At 41.6% G+C, this 17,608-nt stretch overlaps 1 pseudogene; it reads left to right on the top strand.

Moving 5' to 3' along the window:
- The first annotated feature begins 10,507 nt into the window (after window positions 1-10,507).
- Window positions 10,508-17,146, top strand: LOC136486146 (uncharacterized; annotated as a pseudogene).
- Window positions 17,147-17,608: the final 462 nt, after the last annotated feature.

Genomic DNA, 17,608 nt, shown 5'->3' with positions numbered 1-17,608 from the left:
GGGTTCGCGCCAGGAGGGAGGGAGGCCGGTGCTAGGAATAGGGGACACCGGATCTAAGGTTGAGGCCCTAGGAGCGAGTGATTGAGGAGGGAATTTGTGGACCTCCTACTTTTAATGGCTAGAGTAAGGGTCCTCTTGGAGTCCGTTTTTTGTTCTTCTGTCTAAAAAAATAAAGTAGGAGTTTAGGTAGAGGCCTTACTAGAGTTGAGCTCCACGCTCATGAAAAAACAGGGGGCAAATAACTCGAGACGTGGCTTCGACTCATTCGTCTTGCAGTCTTACTTGTTGTGTGGTCCATGTGGAAGGAACTGAGGAAGTGTTTCTTTGACCAGGTAGTGGCCATGCTGGTTGATGTGTTCCAACGCATTGTTGAGGAAGGGAGCCAGTGGATTCATCAGCTTGGTAACAGGCATCTTGGGTCGCTAAATTTGTAGTTGTGAATGTATCAATCAGCTTCTCTTGCTTTTGGTCACAAATTCACTATCTGAGTGTTTGGTTTGGAGAATAAAATCATCTAGATGAGTTGATGTATCATGAGTCCATTCCTCAAATTTAGTGGAATGACCCTATTCCTCAACTACTACTAATTATTAGCTTGTGAAGAATGAAGTGATAATAGATCAACTCATTCTATTATATAAAACAAACAAAAAACTAGGGAGTGAGATGATGATGGACCACTTCATTTCACAAATCAAACACTCCCTACATGTTGTAATCGTGCTTTGTAATCTCTCTTACTATATATCTTTACAAATGGGTGTGCCCATCGCCACCAAAGTACACAAAGTAGTTATTGTATTATCCCACTCTCTTAATGAAATATATATGTGTCATGGCACGCTCACGGAAAAAAGCATCAATCATTGAGAATTCTCTTTGACGATTAAAATCTTTCTCTGTTTTTTCAAAAGAGAGGTTATTCTCACTTAGGATAACTTGGCAAAGAGGAATTGGAATAGAGATAGGTCCTGCTGTTTTTTTTAGCAAACCTTGAACCATCCAACATATTTTTTAATGCTCGCATGCCATGTTTGGAGAGCAGTCCATATGGTGTTAGGAATTAATCCACCTCGAAATGGCAAAACTTATTTGATGTTTGGTACTCTTGGAAAGATAAGAATTTTCTATCACTCTTACTGATTGGTGCAGTAACCCTTTTATGGTCAATATGGATAACAAGAAACAAAAAAAAAAATTGACAATTGTTTACCCAATTCTCTTTTTTGCAAGTGTTATTCAGGGATACCCATTGTCTTCAGTTTTGAGCCCAATTGCAATGGTATGAGTATGAACAAGCAATTATGTGGGGGGCTTCTCGAACTTTGGAGACCATGCCAATAAGCCTTTTGCGTCCTATGGATGGCCTTCTTCGTTTAGAATCAGGTCTTGAGTTGGTTTTTATATAAAAAATTTGTCATCCTAGAATTGTTGAGTTGTAATAAGTTGGTCCGATTCCTCTTCAAGGGATGAAGCCGGATACTCTTTCCATTATCTAAAAAAAGTACAGGAGAAGGTGACTTCAAATGAAGAGGGGCCTCTTAAGTTAGGTGCACACTGAAGAAAATTAAAACTTAGGAAAAAACCAACAGGAGACAGGGACTTGTGAAGGTCCACTGCAATTGACTGGTTACCAAAAGACAGTTTTTGAATGGAAAAAGAGCATGTGCAGGGAAGATAGCAATGTGAAGACCAATGTCTTGGACGCTATTAACGAGATGAAAGGTATGCACTAACAATTGCATCTTATTTTCAAGGAGCTTTGGCTACATTTTTATTCCTTTATATATGTATGTATATATATATGCGAATCCACTGATACGTCTCCATACAAACCATCCACATCAGCAGGCCACTAACACATATAATTATGATAGTTATCTTTTCATGGAAACTATCCGTAAAAATGAGCTACATCATTCACAAACGTGCATTTTAATTATCTACATTAATATGCTACACTATGCACTAACATTCATTTATAATAGTTTATCTCTTCATGCAAGTAAATATAATTATCTATTTTTATTCCAAATCACGCTATCCTTCTTGTTTATATTTATATATGTATGCGAATGGTTCGAGGACCTTTTGTTACACTGTTCAACTATTCACAATCTTTCTTATTTCAATCTTTATCCTTTTTTTTATGAAAGTAGATGTTCTTCTTTGCCTATTCACTCTAGGGAGCGTTCGGATTAGCTAGGGTACTGCTCTGCGAAGTATTGCTTCATTCTTTATCACTGAAGAACATGCTAGGGCAATCGAGAACCAGTAGGAGACTTGGAACTTGTCAAGGTCGTCAATTGTGATTACCAGGGTAACAACTGACATGAACATCTACTACGACGAGGTCCACCTTTTGAATAGAATCAATCAATCAGACATCAATAATAGGGCGGAGATCGATGTTTATTGCACTGTTTATTGAGAAGGAAAGATATTAGGCTATCTCCAACGGTGCAGCCCCAAAACGAATACTCATACCATGGTTTAGGTTACGCACAGTACAAAGATAGCGTACCCAAAACTTCCGTTCTCCAACAGCCAACCCAAAGGCAACGGAGGAGGAGCCGGCGGCCTCGGGCCTGGCGGCGCACGGCGAGCTCCGACCCTGGCGGCGCGCAGCGAGCTCGGCCCCGGCGCGCTCGGCCCCGGCGCGGGCGCGGGCGGACCTCGGCCCCGGCGAGCTCGGCCACGGCGCGGGCGCGGGCGGACCTCGGCGCGCTCGGCCCCGGCGCGGACGCGGGCGGACCTCGGCCCGGCGCGGGCGTGGGCGGACCTCGGCCCCGGCGAGCTCGGCCACGGCGCGCTCGGCCCCGGCGCGGGCGCGGGCGGACCTCGGCGCGCTCGGCCCCGGCGCGGACGCGGGCGGACCTCGGCCCCGGCGCGGGCGCGGGCGGACCTCGGCCCCGGCGCTGGCGTGGGCGGACCTCGGCCACGGCGCGCTCGGCCCCGGCGCGGGCGCGGCGGACCTCGGCCCCGGCGCGGGCGCGGCGGACCTCGGCCCCGGCTCCGGTCGTGGTGGTGGGACCCCGCCTGCGTGGAGACGCAAAGGGAAGGAGAGGACGCAATTTTGGGTACCGTCCATCGCCGGACGCAAAATGCCTGCTGCGTTTGGCTACTCTGTTGGAGAGCGATTTTCTCCGGTAAAAGTACTGTGCACGATGTAAAATGGGTATGGGTCACGGTTTGGGTACTTGGTTGGAGACAGTCTTAGTAACTGACAATGGGTGCTAGCTTCATCTTTGCCTGGAGGAACCTTTAACTGTGTCTGTCGTTGGCCCTCCACCCAATTTTTCTGTTGTATACACAAATATCAATAGTTTGATCGTATATAAACATAAACTGCTTACATCTTTCTTCTTTTAGCTCTTTGGTTTCTTTCGTTTTTGAGTGACTCCTAATTTTAATTTTTTTAAACTCCAAGAGTTGCCCATTTATTTACGTTGTTTACATGACATCTTCTTTACAGGGCAGGGGAAAAAACTGTTCTAATCCTACTATTTGTTAGGCCTTTGCGAGAGCTTAGTTTTCTTTGGTGCTGTCATTTTGAATGTCTTTGCGGCTCACATATATACATGATATAAGTTAAGCTTCTGTTAACTAATTAGTGTGACTGGATATAATAACATTAAAAAAAAGGTAACTGCAGGATGGGACAGCAGTATAACTCGCACCTTAAAAATATACTTTCAATGACTAATAGCTGAATGGGACAAATATCAGCAGTCCGATGGACCAAAATCACACAGTTTAATTGTCAATGGACCAAGATATTAACAAATCGGATGGTTCAAGGTCGCCTATTAAAAAAAATATTAGGGCTCAAGGAACTGTTTAAAATCTCCAGCTGCTTGAACCAATGGATGAAGCATAGCAAGTTCGCATCAAGACAAGTGTAGTAAGTTGGCTGCACCAAGGACAAAGAATCACTTTCAACAGCAGAGATGTACCCATGATTTTGTCACTGCTTGATAATTACAATTTACTCCCTATGTCCCTAAAATCTGTCCCACGGTCTGCGTGCCAATAAGTTTAATTAGATTTATAGAAAATATTAGCAACATTTACATCTCTAATGTCAACCCTCGGCACGTCAACCAAAAGTGTGAAATTGCATTTAATGAAAAACTTGCGCTATTGGCGTATGTTCACGGAAAAAAGGTGCGAAATTGAAAGGAACTTCTTCAGTAGCCGTGACAAGTAACGGAAAGAAAATCATAAGAAACAACATAAGATAAATTAAGTAGATCAAAACATGTTTGGAATACAGAAAATAAGTTCAATAACAAACTTATTAAATTACAAGTGTTCTGTTTAGAATCAGGTTGTTGAAACATCGCAGCAAGTTGACCGCACTAAGGACAAAGCATGCCTTATCAAAAAGAGAGAGAAAAGGACAAAGCATCAATTTCAGTTGACAGAGACTGTTATGACTCTATCACTGCCTGAATAATCTACAGAAGTAACTAAGGCTATGTTTGGTCGGCAAGCGTGTTTGAAGAGGGAACTGCTGGGTTGGGGACGGTTTCTCGGGCATGTCGGTGTTGCTTGTGCGTTCTGCTTCGTGAACGGACCTGTGTTGTGCGGTTCAGTCGCCAATACTCCTGTAATAGCCCCGTAGTGCATTTTTTTTCCTTTCGCTTTTTTGGGCGACCGCCTTGTTCAGTGCTGACCTCTCGGCAGCTTGCTCAGGACGGTTCGTGGGTGTAAAAAACTATCCAATCTTCTCTTAATGAAATCGATAATGATTCCACCCGAGCATCCATGCGGCTGGACGCGTCTCCCCACTCGCTAACGTGTCTTCGCTTCCTCTCGTCCGCACCCTGCCGAAAAAAATAAAACTGTCCACCGTCCGCCTCCACCGCGTTGCCTGCCCCCACCGCGCTGCCCCGTCGCGCACGCCCACCTCCACCGTGCGGCCATGCTCGCCGCGGCCGTGCTCCACCACGCTGCCTGCTCGCCGCGGCCGCCTGCACCAATCTGGCGAGCCACGACCGCCTCCACCGAGCCGACGAGCCTCCACGACGGATGCTCCAGCAAGCAGCCGAGGGGGGGGGCGGGGTGAGCTTTGTGTGAAGCCGTCCCGTCGGCGAGTTGCCCGCGCCGCTGGCGCACGACGAGCTCCATGTGCCACCATCAAGCTCCACAACGACAAGCCTTAACAAGATGACATTGCGTTGAAAGCCCATATTGCAAAAGTATGTTTCAAGTGTTTCAGATGTTTCATCTTGATGTTGCAAAAGTAGATCGGGTTCAAGTGTTTCAAATGTTTCATCTTGATGTTGCAAAAGTAGATCGGGATGTTGCACATGTTGCAATGGCTATACATGTATGTTTCAAGTGTATGTTCCGAATGTTTCATCTGTTTTTTCTAGACGTATGTTTGCAAGTGTTTCATCAGGATGTTGCATATATTTTTGTAAGTGTTTCAGATGTATGTTCCAAGTGTTTAAGTTTTTTTCGTACATATGTTGCAAGTGTTCAATCTGGATGTTTCAAAAGTAAATTTGGTGTTACAGCAAGTGTTTCATATGCATATTTCAAGTGTTGCATCTATCTTTAGACGTACGTTGCAAGTGTTGCATCTGGATGTTTCAAAAGTAGATTGGATATTTGCATCTCCCTCCTCGTTTTTTTGCCTCGCATCGGTGTCTCTTCCTTCTCCGGCGCCGACTAGGCATCCGCCGCGCACCCTCCCCCTCTTTTCTCGATGGTGGTGACGCTCAGGCCGATGTGGGCCCCTGCGGGGGGGGGGGGGGGCGAAACGGCGCGAAAATGACTGCAGGTGCCGGCCGTCTGGACATCCAAGCGCTAGTCATGCTGTGATGAAATATATGTAAAGCGCACTCTCGAAAAAAATAAAGGCTATGCTTGGTTCCTAGGATTTGATATGAATTTGAAAGTAATCTAATAATAAAATAGAAAGCACTTTCTGGATATTATTTTAATTCATGGAATCTAAACATGACCTAATATTAAAGATTGAAGAGATTCTTCTGTCCCCCTTTTCATACTTTCCAAACTGCCCTTGTGTCTCTCTTGATCCGCATCTGACTTGGATTCATGGCCGTGCACATATGAATTACAAACATGTGTATTTGTGTGTCCAGCAATATTTATTGGAACAAACAACATGGCTGTTATATAACAGCCTGTTCGTTTCGGCTGAAACGATCGTGGATTATTACTGCTGGCTGATTTGGTGTGAGAGAAAAATACTGTTCTGGCTTATAATCCACGATCGTTTACGATCAAACGAACAGGCTTAAATCTTCGACGCACAAAGTCGTTCAGATGATCCTGCATAAGGCGTACATTCCATTGCAATGCACAGGCACGTATTCTTGTTATTACAAGTTCTAAAGGTCATCCTCATCCTACATCAGATATTCCTGTTACATGTGCTATTACAAGTTGCATCTTGCTAAATGTTGCCATCAAACGTGAAGCAAAAAGTTCAAAATTGAAAGGAGAAGCCAAGTATTTTCAGAAAATATGTTCCATAGTTGCACCTAATATATCTCTTCAACTTTTTCCATGGTATCCCCTCCAAGTTGATGGCATCCTTTCAAAATGTTCCACGGAATTCCATTTGAGTAAACATGGGAAGCCCGTGAACACACACGCGCGCGCGCTCAGTGGCAGAGCGTGGTGTTTTCCAAGTGCATAAGAGGGAATAAAGGATAGGACAAAGACATAAATGTAGTAGCACAGAAATAAAAAGGCAAAATGATTGGAACTTCTTCTTTTTTATAGCTAAACTGGGTGAAACTTCTAGAAAATCGACTTGTCAGGGTTAGGTAAATATTTTAGGATCAATAGTACCAACGTATTTCAATATCTAAATCAGCAGGATGGGGATGGCATGTAGAACTACCCATGTCGGGTATTACTTATTGATCAAAAGTATTACACACCTCAAGGCCGAAGAGCTACCTACTCCTTAAATGGTGGCCTTTAGCCATTCCAACCCTAAGATAAATATAATAATCATATTTCGTCTTTTTCGCCCTTCACACTCGGGCTCGAGGGTGGGATTCATTCATCCAATTGATGAGAAAAAGAACAGGCCAAAACCCCATCAAATCATCAATTTGACCGTCATAATTAAGAATGTGAAGGGATGGACGCCCTATTTTTTTTTTGGTATGTGAAGGAGTTCTGTCAGCTATTGCCTGTGGTCTATGTTACTGATTTCTTCCATGTATAATTGGAATCTTACTATTTTTTAAATGTGAGTGAACTTCACTTCTTATAATAGTCAATTACAGAATGGGAACACACTTGAAACCATACACACCTAATACACTATTTCTTTTCGTGTCCTAAAAGAACTTCAATTAAACGAGTTCTACTAGGAACCCACACATGGCGTGGTTTAGAAATTGGTAAAGGCAACTTGAATTTTCTTGGTAAAAATATATACTTTATTTTCAAAAGATATTGGTGAACTACATGATTTAGTAGAAAATGGATTTGGTAAGTGATTGTAGTAGCATGATTTGTGGTTTCTCGTTCTATCAGTTTCTGTTAATTATCAGTGAAAATTAGTTCATTGGACCTAAAAGAATTGTATTTCCTTTCTTGGCCTTTTTTTTAAAACTTCCCTGTTGGGCCCCAAAACGAAATTCGTTTCCTTTCTTGGTTCTTCTGTCCAGTCCGTTTGTCTCTACCGTGAACCAACCCTTTGGAGCAACACGAGAAGACCAAAATGCCCTTACCCGTTCGTATTTCTACATGTGTTGAAGCGTAGCCGCTCGCAGTCGCGATATAGGCACGTGCATGCGTTGGGCGGCCAAACCCTAGCCTCCACTTTTCGGCAATGGAGAAGGGCGCCACCGACGAGGTCCCGCTGGTGGTCAGGCCAGCTCCGGATCTACCTCAGCCGCGCCACAACATAGCGGCCTGGCTGGTCATGAGCGTCCGAGTCACCCGTGCGGGCCTAGGCACCGCCACATCGGGTTGGCTGGCGCCGTGAGCTAGGGCGTCGAGCAAGGCCTGGCCACCGGTCGCGCTAGTCTGGGCGCCACCTTAGGGGTGGCCGCCGGCCGCGCAGGCCTGGACGCCTCCTCGGGTGTGGCCAGTGCCGCGAGCCAAGAGTCCAGCGCAGGGATGGCTGCCGCTGCAGCCCAGACATCCGAGGCAGTTGCTGGCCAGGCTTCGCAAGTGACTGATGGAGACGACGATCAAAGTGACTTGCTCGGAGGGTGAGTCTAGCATCGTCGTTTTAATTTCCATCACCTACAAATTTGCATGGCCGTGAATATGGCGAATTCCTTGTGTTAACAGGTTGGATTCTAGTCAAAACTTAGAAGCAACTAACATAAAGAGAAATAGCGATGATTGTACTCCTGAAGCATCTAGAAGGTAATTGACACTAATGCTGAAATTTTGTGTTACTATTAATGGCAACTTAGTTAGGAAACTAAATAGATGCTCTCTATCATCACGGCCAAAACTTGGAGATTTCAAGTAAGACTAAGGGAAAACATAGTAAATCTAAATTTAGACCATCCAAAAGGTAGTTTTCCTAATTCTGAATTTTTTCCATTCAAATATTCTATATTAAACTAACACCATTTATTGCTGAAAACGAACGTTTCTAGGTCAAGAATTGGCTCAAATCAGCCGGGACCAAGGGCTAGGTACAAAGCATAATGCGCCACTTGACAGACCCTCCATAGGTACTAGAAGCAAAAAAAACATAATCACCTAGCCCTACAATGAGTACAAGAAGCAAAAGAAGACTTAACCTTTGATTTTCGATATGCTTGTTCGCATATGTGATGCCATGTACTGCATGTTGGTTTGGCTTGGTTAATGTGAGCCAATGTATGTGAATTTATTTGTGAACTTAGACATCTCGTTTACATATGTGTGCACCTTGTTCATGTATGACCTGAACCTACTTAATGTTCCATCCATTGATTTGTCATCATTGTGTATGTGTGCACTTGAATTGCAGTTGTGGATTTTATATGCATTTCAAATGGTCGGTGTGATGTATGTCATGCGCAAATATAAAAAATAATGATTCCATGCTTGAAAATATATTGTACATTATTTTGAGAAATTATTGATAGTAGGCAGCATGAAAGACCTTTATGGCTCTATTGTTGCACATGACGTTACGGCTAATGTACTGTTGCCTTAGACACCAGAGGTAAAAGGGTAATTTTACGTACAAGTTAACACCGTTATAGCCTCAGACTAACAGAAGGGCCAAGAAAGGAAACAAATTTTATTTTGGGCAATAGAGAAGTTCATAACAAAAAGGTCTAAGAAAGGAAATGCAACCTTTTTTTAGACCAAGGAACTAAGTTTCTCTTATTATTCCGCCGGGGGTTGATACCCCACGGTTTTAGTTCAAAAAAGTTTCTCTGATTATTATGTCCACCCTTACTAAATAGGAAAAGTCCACATTACCTCTCTCAACTTTCGCGAAAGTCTGCTTTTCCTCTCCAAACTCTAAAACCGGGCAAAATACCTCCCTCAATTTTTAAAACCGTTCATCTTACCTCCTTGGCCCTGTTATAAGCGGTTTTGAAGGCGGTTTTGTCTTTTTCTTTTTTATTTATTTCGGCTGAATCTTTAAAAAATTATAGTAAATCATAGAAAAATCATAAAATAGAAAATCCAATTTTGTTGGACTCCACGTGAGTAGATCTACACAGTGAACATATAATATAGTAGGCTTCAATACAAAGTTTTTGCTGTGGCTTTAGATCTATGCTTTTTTGTAATTAAATGGAATAATTCATAGCTGTAGTTTCTATGGTTCAATTATTGTGATTTTTTTATGGTGAGCTAATTATTGTATGCTTAAACTGTAGTAAAAATTTCATACTCATTGGATCATGTATAACTTAGTTACAGATTTTATTTAGGTTTATGCATGTTAAATATAAATAAATCTATAACTAAGCTATACATGATTGAATGAGTATAAAATTTTTACTACAGTTCAATCATATAATAATTAGCCCACTATAAAAATTTTTATCACAATTGGACCATAGAAACTGCAGCTATGAATTATTCTAATTAATTACATAAAATCATAGATCTAAAGCCATAGCAAAAACTTTGTACTAAAGCATACCATATTATATGTTCACTGTGTAGATCTACTCACGTGAAGTCCAATAAAATTAGATTTTCTATTTTTTTCTATGATTTACTATGATTTTTTAAAGATTCAACCGAAATAGATAAAAAAGAAAAAGACAAAACCGCCTTCAACACTGCTTATAACAGGGCCAGGGAGGTAAGATGAACGGTTTTAAAAGTTGAGGGAGGTGTTTTGCTCGGTTTTGGAGTTTAGAGAGGAAAAACGGACTTTCGCGAAAGTTGAGGAGGTAATGTTGACTTTTTCCTACTAAATAATAGATGTTGTGCTATCCTAGCCCAGCCCAGCCCAAACTTGTAAGTGGACCAACAGTTTGTATAAATATGGCTCAAAATGGCCCAATAGCCCGCCATTGGGTTTTAAAGCTGACGTCACCAATCCACACTCTCCCTCCGGCCGCCTCCACGGACTCTCCATGGAGCGGCTCAAATCGGCGGTGCCGACCGAACTCCAGCGGGCCGTCGGCGAGGGCACGGCTGCCGACCTCCCCGCCACCACCTCTCGCCTGTTGGCCTTCTTCCACACCCTTCCTCTCTTCCACCAGGTAACCACCGCCCACCCTCCCCTTTAGTTTCTCGATGCCCCTCTACGGCTCTACCCCAGGAGACCTGAGTTTGGCTGCTAGATCGCTGGTTCTGAATGGCTGTTTCCGACTGCAAGGTTATGCAAGAGCTGACCGACCCCGAACTTGCGCTGTGCCGCAAAGACAAGGTGAAGGCTGTAGAGTTCAAGGGCCACGGCAATGCGTGCTTCTCAAGGAGGGAGTTTGGGCAAGCTCTCCGGTACTATTCGCAGGTTTGCGTCCACCTACTTATTTGGAACATGCGGATTGAATTTTCACTTTGGTTGGTCGAAATTATATAACGGCTGTAAACTTGATTGATATTATAAATAAGAGCCAGGTGGTTCTTAAATTGAACATCTTTGTTTGTTGCTGTGCCAAGAAAGCATATCAACGGAACAGTTAAAAGAATTACAGAAAGAAACGATAAATATCGCTACATTGGAATTGGATGGTGAGCTTAAATGAGTGTATTGTTTCAGTGTTTCACACCAAATATACAATCTTTTGGATGTAACACTTCAAAAGCAGATGTCTCTGTAGCTATGATTACATTCAGAGGGCAGAGCCATGACTTTTTTAAAAAAAATTTTTTTTTTATGAAAGCCATGACTGTTTGAAAGGAGGTGCTTTATGCTTACATTCTAGCTAGATCGGTGTTATAACATTCGAATTTAACTTCGCAACTGTTCTTAGACTCCTGAAAATACATGGATTGCTTAGACATTCATGGGCTCAGGGGGTGCTGCAGCACGGACAGCACCTGTCCTGGCTCTGCCCCTGATTACATTTTTCACCTGTTGTAACACTAAAGTTAAGCAGCTACATCTGCAGTCATCCTAGAATTGAAGTTTGTGGGCAGCTACCAAGTTCAGAAGAAATTGTATTTTTCACCATTGAAGTTTGTGGTCAGTTAGATTGTTAAAATAGTGGCATATTTACACAACCGATCCCCATCCATCCATTTGGAATGGTAATTTTGCTGTGGCTGATTGATGAATATTCTATCATGATAATAACAGATTGTTTGAATTATATCTTGCAGGCATTGCGTCATGTCCCGATTAATTCGGATGGCATGGATGTGAAGTTGGTATCTGCAATATATGTCAATCGAGCCTCCACCATGCATGTTAGTCTTACGTTTTGAATTATATCTTGCAGGCATTGCGTCATGTCCCGATTAATTCGGATGGCATGGATGTGAAGTTGGTATCTGCAATATATGTCAATCGAGCCTCCACCATGCATGTTAGTCTTACGTTTACTTGTTTGCAGAATATGAACAGCGGACAAATTTGTGCCCTTTTTTAGTATCGAGTTTAATAAGTATTTGAGTCTATTAGGCTGAAAATAGGACGTGAAGATATACTTGTGGCAGGTGGATAGCAGAACAAGTCTATACCCACAGTTCCACAAAGCTTTAGAGACTGTTGGTTAAGATCTGTGAAAAATATTGAAAAGCTTGGAGTGGATGTACTAAATGTGTTTTCTGCTACTATTTATTTCTGTCACTGGAAATAATATTACTTTGTACTTTTGGCTGAAGAGTTTCTGTATTCTAATCATTCTTCTCTACTATGCAGAAATTAGGTCTGTTCAAAGAATCTCTAAGGGATTGTGACAGGGCCATAACCATTTCACCTAATTATTCTAAGGCATGACATTGCTGTTTCACATAATTATACTGAGGTCTCTGTTTTGAAGAATTCAAGCAAAAGCATGGAGGTTACTCTTTTCATTTCGCCTGTTTCTGCATTTCAGGCATGGTACAGGAAGGGAATGGTAAAAACAGCGCTTAAGAATTATTCATCTGCAGTACATGATTTAGAGGTTGCATTGAGCCTGGAAGTGACTTCTTCAGGGAAGAATAACATAGAACAAGAGCTAAAGTTGATTTTGCAAAAGCATGAAAGTGTCAATGAAGCTGGGACATCAAACTGTGATAGCAAGGATGAAGATTTGCCTCTTGCAGGTTAGAACTTCTTATGTGCAGTCCATACTACTTTCTTCTGTTGGATGCGTACTTAGTGACAGATATTATTTGACTAACTGACAGGACAATCTCATAAGGTTGTTATAGAAAGTATCTCAACACCAAACAAAGGTAGAGGAATGGCTTCTACAGATGATATCCCCCCAGCTTCGTTGATTCACGTCGAGGATCCTTTTGCCGCGGTATTAATTAAGACCCATCTCTGTTTATGCCAAATGACATTTCTCCGTCTTCCTATAGTATGTATCGCTGAAGCCACTACAATTTGCATATATGAATGGCCCTAAATATTTGTTTAATGTGCATACGAGATTGCTTTCTGAGGTCTGGTGTTTATGTCATGTCTATGAACCTGTTTTTCCTCAACTAGATGAATAATTATTGCTTCTAATTTCAGTTTGTGTGCATGAACTGAAGGTTTGTGTGTTTCTTACGTGCAACAGTTGAATGCAGATTATCATGAAATCTTCCCGTGAAATACTACTGCCACTTTTGCTTCAGTGAAACTCCAGCAGATGTTGTATTCTGTCCTTCATGTACAATACCAATTTACTGTTCAAAAAGGTGCCAGGAGCAATCCGTAGGTGATATTTCTTGTGATGAAGATACTCATCTTGGATATTCAACAAGTATTGCAAACCTGAGTATAACTTCTACTAGTTGCAAGTCTCCAAGATCTAAGCTATTTGCTGAACACAAGCATGAATGTGGAGGTGCCAATTGGGCAGCTGTTTTACCAACTGATGTAGTTTTAGCTGGACGAATAATGGCACGCAGCATAGAAAAAATGATGCTGTCTGGAAACAGTTTTGCTATCTCCGGGCCAAATTTGGTAAAGTACCTCATTTCTAAATTAGGTTGACATTCTCTTATGCTGTTAGCACCCAAATGTTATGGCATAGATGATATCATATCAGGAATTAATGAGCTAAGTTCGCTATTGCAGGATCTAGTTCACCATTATGATCAACATTCTCCTGCCAACAAGTTGGAATCACAGATATATGCAATTGTCCTATTGTTATGCCTCCAAAATTATTATAGATCAGACCTTTTGTGGACAGAAGATTCTTTATCACAGGTATATATGACATTTATCTTCAGAGATTATCGTTCTAATATACCAGGTTAATGAGTATGGTCTGAAATCTAAAATTGATGGCAATTCGAGTTCCAGGTTTTTGAATTATTATATAAATTTGTCACAATGCTAATTGTTATCAAATGTCTTGATCCATACTGTTTTGATGGAGATAACCAGTCCTCCTTGGAGATTGCCAGTTTCATTTTCCTCAGTAACCTTAATCTCATCTCAACAAGACCAGTATTTATTGAACTTCCTTCTGTGTAGTCCTCTTTAGCACATTTTTTATTTGCTTTTATACCTGGAAAGCCATTTTTTTAACATGCAAGAATTTGTGTCATTCCATTTTTAAAAGTGGTACAGAACGAAAAGGTCTTTGACTTGCAAACTAAGTAAACACATCAAACCAACCAAAATATGGAAGAAAAGCATAATCAATGAGGATTACTGTTATATAGTCAGTCTTCAACGACTGTAAATAGCCTTTAGATCACTAGCCATCCCGCAATGCAAGTCTGCAACTGTGTCTAGCGTCTTATCTAAAGCCCACTGGTTGCCCTCATGCCAGTCAGACAAGAAATCAGGCAAGCTTGGAACTCAAGCTTCAGTCAGATACCCCTATGGTACTTGGGTTCAAGGATGTTCTTATCTATACCATGGTTTTGTTTCTCATTACTATGGTTTCCTATATACTGCAATTCCCTACAAACTTTTTCCCTGAGGTATACAAAAATTATAGAGTATCACATTCACATTTTATTTTGGGAAAGAAGAAACTCATGTGTTGATTATCCTCTACAGCTGGTTCTTTTGATATTTCAAATTAAAGTCAATTCAATTGCTATTGTCCGAGTGAGGTCGGTGGATGGAAGCCCAGAGCTCACAGTAAATACAGGTGTTTCTGGAGCTGAAGGTGCAAACATGTGTGGTGTGGAGCAGGTCTGTCTTTTTATACTTTCTGTAATTTTTTCTGGGACTGGGAGCAATCTATCATCCAGCTATTAGAGCTGCAAAAGGTCGTTTGGTTCCTGTTAATCATTGTGCGTTATCTCACGCTGATAGAACACAATTCCAACCCAGAAGCTCAATACTGAATTAGATTAAAAAAACGGAGAAAGAGGAATTCAAAGTTATTAAAAAATATTGTATCAATTATCAAGTAACTATAATCACAGTATATGAGGCTGGTTTATTGGCATAAAAGGCGCCTCACTCTAAATTGTGGTCTTGTGCTCTGTAACCTTTGTCTTGTGTTTTGTTTGCTCACTGTCAGGTCAGGGTTGCTCAAGCTGTTTATGTATCTGGTAGCCTGTTCAATCACTCATGTCAGCCCAATGTACATGCATATTTTCTTTCACGTGCGCTCGTGCTGAGAACTACAGAATTTGTAAAATCCGGGAGCCCAGTTGAACTGTCATATGGTCCACAGGTTTCACTAAACCCCGCCCCCCTCCCCCCAGTTTCCTCCATCTCTCTCTGGAGCAGAGTTGAATGCCTTATGCTTTGAACTTTTCATGCTTCTGATTTCTAGGTTGGTGAGATGCAACTTTCAGAGAGACAGAAGTCACTTCAAGAGAATTACTACTTCAGTTGTCAATGTTCAAGTTGCTCAGAGCTAAATCTATCAGACCTTGTTTTGAATTCATTTTGTTGTCCACAAAGCAACTGCCTTGGTGCCATATCAGAATCAACTTACTACAGGTCCAAAGAGAATTTTGTGAATGTTTCCCTAGGAGGATCTTATGTCTGCAAACTATCATTGTCTGTACGGTTATTTTCGTATACTATGCTTTTTTTTAAATATCTTCTCATTTACTTCTCTAGTCACAAATACTCCTCTAGTCACAAATAAGTTTCCTTTTAGACTAACATGGTCTTCAAAACACAACTTTGAATACTACTTTTGCTACAGAATATTTATGAATCAAAGCAAATTTGTTTACTTTTATGACACTAAATATTTCATGACACCTGACAAATCTACTCGTGTTATTTTTAAATATCCAAACTCAACATATAAAAAGAAATATGCAATCAAAATTTTGAATGGTTGACTTAAGATAACTTCAAAACATCACTTGTGACTGGAGGGAGTACTTAATGATGATGGATCACAGATGACATGACGATGAGTTTCTTTTTGTTTAGGATGTATCAAAGGTTGATAAGGATATGGAGAATGTCGCCAAATCTCTTTTAGGAAATATTGGTGTCAGTCTGAACATAGATCATGGATGTTGCACGAGTTGTAGATCCCATATTGATGTGTTGTCTGCTCTGGCTACATCACACAGGGAAGAATCTACCATCAATAGGTATGTTCTTCACAATTGCATATGAAACTTCAAATTTGATTACCTCAACTTCTTGAGTTCTTTTAGGAATTGTAAATTTGGGGTTTCATCCATACCAGGAATTGTGATAACAACTGCACTTGACAGGTTGAAGAAACTTACATTGCTAGACAAGACTCTCATCACAGAGGCATTACAATCCCTAAAACTACTCAAGAAGCTGAGGCACCCATATAGCAAGGCTCTTGCGCAGGTGAGGTTGCTCATTTGTCTTTGTTCAAATTCTGTATCCAAGTCCACTTGCACTTGTGTACAACTGTACACATAAGTCGTGTTCTTATGAACATGTGGAAGTATGTAGGCCGAAGACACAATTGCAGAGGCCTTTGCAAAGGTAGGAGACCAAGAACGAGCAAGAAAGCACTGTGAAGCATCAATTCAGGTAACCATGTTTCTCATCCTCAATTGCCACTCAGGATTTTTACTTGTCTGGGGCCCTCTGAGTATCTGGAACATCTTTCCGCAAAAGGTGAGGTCCATATGCTATTGCATTATGCTGAAGAAGTGACCCCTGTGATGCTGCAGATCCTCGAGAAGCTGTACCACCCGAAACACATCATCATCGCGCACGAACTTACCAAGCTTGTTTCGATTCTGCTGTCCCTGGGAGATGGGGCAAGCGCAGCGGCCACATTCGCTCAAGCAGAGGCAATATTTTCGCTTTACTACGGATCTCATGTGGAGAAGACTTTGACATACATGGGTGCCCTGAAGAAAGCTGTCAGCGACGTGTAGCATGCTGACAATCCACATGCCTAAATGGACAGCACGGTTCTGTTTCTGCGGAACTACCTCACCTTTTGCGCTCCTTCGCTAATCAAGAATTATGTGGCTCTTACCAAGGTGAGCTACTCTCGGGGGGAAAAAATATTTACAAAGCAGTGTAATATTGCTTGGTGCAGTTTAGTTTGTTTCTGGACAGGCGGGAAACTATTCCTGGCTGATGACTAATGAGCTTGGGGAATTTTCTGAGTGCTTATGTTAATGACTTGTTTCTGAATTTTATTTCCTATATCCTCATTGCCTTAAACAAATAATTTTATTGACTCCTGATACTGGTGCGAAATACTCGAGGTCTCCCAGAAGCGTGGGTGTGGTGGATCTGGCCATCTGGGTCTGCTTCGGCAATATGTTCATTTGCACCGTCACCCCCATCGTCTTGAAATGTATTAAGTCAAACCATCCTAAATTTAACCTAAGTCTATTCAATAAACAATAATTACAATATCAAATGAGCTTTGTTAGATAAATTATAGAATGTATTTTACAATTTACCTCCTAGATGTAAATGTTAATAATCTCCTCTGCAGACCGGTCAAAACAAGTCTTTTCATAATTCACCTTTGTGAGTTGGTGGGCTCCGCGTACAGTCAAGCACGTTACTTCCTCCATTCCATATTATTTATCGTTTTAAAAAAGACGTAGTGCATATGAAACAAGGAGAGTGATATAGTATTTGACTAACTGTATAAGGCCA

This window comes from Miscanthus floridulus, chromosome 1, assembly GCF_019320115.1.
Source record: "Miscanthus floridulus cultivar M001 chromosome 1, ASM1932011v1, whole genome shotgun sequence".
NCBI lineage: Eukaryota > Viridiplantae > Streptophyta > Magnoliopsida > Poales > Poaceae > Miscanthus > Miscanthus floridulus.
The sequence above is the reverse complement of the archived record's forward strand: the minus strand, read 5'-3'. Positions and strand labels throughout refer to the sequence as shown.